The sequence below is a fragment of the Zingiber officinale genome, chromosome 2B (assembly GCF_018446385.1).
Source record: "Zingiber officinale cultivar Zhangliang chromosome 2B, Zo_v1.1, whole genome shotgun sequence".
Lineage (NCBI taxonomy): Eukaryota > Viridiplantae > Streptophyta > Magnoliopsida > Zingiberales > Zingiberaceae > Zingiber > Zingiber officinale.
In genome coordinates, this window is record NC_055989.1 from 7,911,595 (window position 1) to 7,916,349 (window position 4,755).

The window sequence follows — 4,755 nt, forward strand, 5'->3', positions numbered from 1 at the left end:
TATGAAGAAAGACATCGCGGAATTTGTAGCCAGATGTCTTGTCTGTCAGCAGGTGAAGGCTGAGCACCAGAGACCTGCCGGATTACTTCAGCGGATTCCTATTCCTGAGTGGAAATGAGAACACATTACTATGGACTTTGTGGTGGGTTTGCCGAGGATACGACGAGGCTATGACGCGATTTGGGTAATCATTGATCGATTAACCAAATCCGCGCATTTCTTAGCGATCCGGAAGACTGATTCCCTGGATCGATTGGCAGATCTATATTGCCGGGAGATCATCAGATTTCATGGTGTCCCTTGACTATTATTTCGGATAGGGACCCCGGTTCACGTCTCATTTTTGACAGAGTCTGCAGCAGGCCTTGGGCACGCAGTTCTGTTTCAGTACAACTTTCCATCCGCAGATAGATGGAGAGTTAGAGCGGACCATTCAGACTCTAGAGGACTTGCTGCGGTCTTGTGTATTGGATAATAGGGGCAGTTGGGAGGACCATTTGTCATTGGTAGAATTCGCCTACAACAACGGTTTGCATTCGGCTATCCAGATGACACCGTTTGAAGCGTTGTATGGTAGGCTTTGTCGGACACCCACCCTCTGGGATGAGGTTGGGGAGACCCAGTTATTGGGACCTTATAGAGCTCAGCATGAGGCAGAGTTGGTCCGTACTATTAGACGGGGGATGTCAGAGGCGCAGGACTAACAGAAGAGTTATGCTGATCGGAGACGTAGACCCCTGGAGTTCTCTGTTGGCGACCATGTATTTCTGCGAGTTTCACCCACGAAAGGAGTGAAAAGATTTGACCTCAGGAGTAAGCTAGCTCCGTGATACATTGGCCTTTCAAGATCCTAGAGAAGGTTGGAGCAGTAGCTTATCGGTTGGCACTACCACCATCCCTAGCAGGTATTCACGATGTATTCCACGTATCCATGCTGAGGAGTTACATAGCCGACTCAGCACATGTGCTGACAGATATCTTAGTTCCTATTCAGTCTGACATCACTGATGAGGAGGTTCTGGTACAGATACTGGACTAGAAAGAGCGTTAGTTGCGGAACAAGACTATCCGCCTAGTTAAAGTCGGATGACAGCATCATACGGACGAGGAGGCTACCTGGGAGCTCGAGGATACGATCCGAGCTCGAAACCCCCACCTTTTCACTTGAGGTATGTGGTTTAATTTACCGTTCAGCATTTATACGCTTTACCTGTTGTTAGTATTTGCTGATGGTAGATACTGAAATTTGGGGACTAAATTTTTATTAGTGAGAAAAAATGTAAAATACCGGAAAAATAGAGAATAATAATAAGGGAATTTTCTGAAATTTTTCGGAAATTTTTCGGAGCTCGTATGGACAAGTTAACGGGGATAAAAACGGGGTCCGGGAAAAGTCTATTTAGGCTACCTAATTTAAAGAGGAAAAGTTTGATTTTTATTTTTCTTTTTCCTTGTTTTTCTTATTCCCTTCTCCCGAACACCGAGTCACCGACCCTATTGCCAAAACCGCCACGCAACAGTTCCCTCTCCTCTTCCTCTCCTCTGGCCGTCGCGACGCCGACCTCGATCCGCCGGCCTCTCAGCCATAGCGCCGACCCTCATTCTCCTCTTCTGAGCGCCGGCAGCCAAGCACCTCTCCTTTGCCTAGTGTTCGTGCCCTAGCCACTTAACGCCGCCGGTCATCTCTTCCCTAGCTGTGATCCCGACACCGGGGCTGTCGTTTATCCACGCAACCAGCCAAAGCAGAGGTTCTTCCTCTTCCTCTCGAGTCCATGGCCGAACTCCTCTCCGGCCAAGAGCTGAGCATACTTCCTTTGGTCGGTCGGAGCTGATCCGCCATCTGCGCCGCGCCCTAGCTTTTCTATTGCCGGTTCTTTCTTCACTCATCTCATCTATCTGCTTTTGTTGAATCGCTTGCAGAGAGGAAACTGCCGGCACAGAAATTGGGTAAGGCATTTTGGTTTGGATTTATAGAGATCTGAATTCCAATTTTTGTATAAGAGGTTTGTGCTAAGTTGGTGGGTGATGGCTGTAGCTCCGGCTTTGCCTTGGTAGCAGCTTTACGGTAGCTTTGGCCATGAATTTCTGTCTGCAAGTATCTCTTCCGTGGCTCAACTGAGGAGTCTCCAAATCTAGGTGAGTTTTGGAAGATGAATTAAATGATTTCTATGGTTTGAGCAATGAAATGTCTAAGTATTAGATCAGTGCTAGTTTTGTTCAGTTTCAGCAGATTTGACAGAACTAACCATGTGACATTAGGTAGATCAGAATTTGAGTTATTGGTATTGCTTTTTATTAGGTAAGCATAGGGTTAATTACATTAACTTCTGTGTAGGCCCTGTATGGTGTTTTACTTGGCAGACATTGTTGGTGAGAACACTAACCACTGTGATCTTCCTTTTTGGTTTGATCCTAAGGTAAGGTTTAATGAATACAATCAATTATGTTGGTTGATTTGGATGATGTGATTAGGGTTTTATCCTAAATTAGTCGTACGAATTTTTATTTAGCTATTTAATGAATTGTTAGCTAAATAAAAATGTATATGTATTATTGACACAGGACTTTGACGCGAGACGAGCATCTCGATGTCGGATTGGACTGGATACGATACTCTTATCGGAGGCGGGTACCTTGACTTATCTTTTTGATCTGTCATGTTGATATGTCTAGTAGGTTATAGCCTTTAGTAATAATTATGTTCGTCCTTGTTTCGATACGTCACTACCGGATACCTGTTACATGCTTGTTTGCTCCTGATATGCCTTTTATGCTAGTACCCATATGATTATATATATATATATATATATATATATATATATATATATATATATATATATATGCTCAGAGAGGTAGTGACATACCATGTTGGTTATGTTCAGGACCTAGGTTTTTGATATCCTATCTGACCTGTGTACTTTAGATCTTCATATTTGACCATCGATATTACGATACTCATTTTATATATATAGATATAGTTATGCTGATCAGTTTATTGTTATGCTTAGTGTCATGCATCATGATTGCATGCTGTGCGATAGTCCGCTCCATTATTGTTGAGCACATCGCCAGTTACATGGATCTGCACACACCATCACTCATGGGTTAATGGTCGATTCAGGCAGTGTGTGTTGCAGCAGGGACTTTGTTTGGCTCCGTTGGTCCGCTCATGGGTAGCGTGATGCAACGCGCCCCGTCATCGTGTACCGAGAGTTGAGAGCATTGCGCTCCCCCATTTATGATTTGGGGTAGGAGGATAGGTGTACTCCGACAGCATCCCGTCCACTCGGTCACTCATCAGGAGTAGTGACAACAGAGTGCACGGTTGTCACAGCCCTACCCACTCGGCCTCACTATTGTGTGTGAGATGACTGACTGACGTCAGGGGTGACCAGGACGCATCATTGGCATCATACGCATTTATGCATTTACTGCTTGTGTTTGCTGCACTTATATGCTGCATTTGGATGGATGCATATGTTTGACATGCATACAGGAATTATAACACTTCTGGTCTGACGACCTGATTTTTCTGATAGGTGGCCCTGGTGAGTACAGTATTCTTCAGTCTTTTCTATTATGCATTACCTTCTTTTGTTCAGGAGACTGTACACCATAGTTATTATTATTTGTTATAGTTTACTATACATGTCAACTAGGTATCTGCTGAGTTGTTGAACTCACCCCCGTGGACACTATTTTTCAGGTACCAGGTTGTTTATGGTGTCGCTTGGAGTATCCTGTCTACTGGTCCCATGTCACATCAGAAGACTTATCGGTTTCACTTATGTTTTGTTTGTTTATGTATCAGTTTGTTTAGCTCTATATTCCAGTTGTTTTTAGAGTGTTGAGGTTGTTATGTGGCATTTTGTATTGGTTGTTGGTTGTGTAAATCTAGCCGGCTAGCAGTTTTGTGTTTTGGTTTGTATTTGGTTTCTGTTATTTTCCGTTGTGTATATATTTCAGCCGCATGTGGCTGATGTATATTGTGGATGTAGAAAGTTTCAGATTGTCCGCTGTACAGGGGAGGTGCTGTCGAAATTTTTTCAAACAAAGACTTTCCCGGGGCGTGACATCATCACTATCTGCGCACAAAAGTCAAAAAAGATATTTAAGATAGCGTATAAATAATAAAATAAATTATTATAATTTTCATATATGTTACCTTCATTAGATTTTTCGTTCATATCATCATTTTGGTCTGGAACTAAAGAATTATTTTCAACATGTGGGATAAGATCTTGTACATCAACATGGAATTGATTTGAAGCTGCATCTCTTTGGTTATTCAAGGTACCTTGCATATTTTCCACCATAAATAAAAGTATTGATTCAAGTAAACAAATGCAAATAAAAATTTATATGCATAATTTTAGATAATACCTTGTTCAATTGAATGTCGATCTGTGTGATTTGTACGCATAGCTGATGGTTCCATATCAATCTCAGTTTGAAGTTTAAAGCGAGATTTCCTTTTAGTTCGCCGCTTAGGAGCCATTCCTACTGCAAATAATAGTTAGTTACAAATTATAGATGATACAGAATCATAAACCTTCTAATATCAATTATAAATGAAGGACCTCTTTTTTTCGTATTAGTATTACGAAGTACATCATCACTATCTGTACACAAAAGTTAAAAAAGATATTTAAGACAACATATAAATAATAAAATAAATTATTATAATTTTCATATATGTTACCTTCATTAGATTTTTCATTCATATCATCGTTTTGGTCTGGAACTAAAAAATTA

The 4,755-nt window shown here is 41.5% G+C and overlaps 1 long non-coding RNA gene across 1 annotated transcript; it reads left to right on the forward strand.

The window, feature by feature from the left end:
• The first annotated feature begins 1,300 nt into the window (after positions 1–1,300).
• On the forward strand, positions 1,301–2,602 carry LOC122045199. Its single transcript, XR_006129930.1, has 3 exons — positions 1,301–1,947; positions 2,036–2,136; positions 2,563–2,602. It is a non-coding gene; the product is annotated as an uncharacterized LOC122045199 (long non-coding RNA).
• Positions 2,603–4,755: the final 2,153 nt, after the last annotated feature.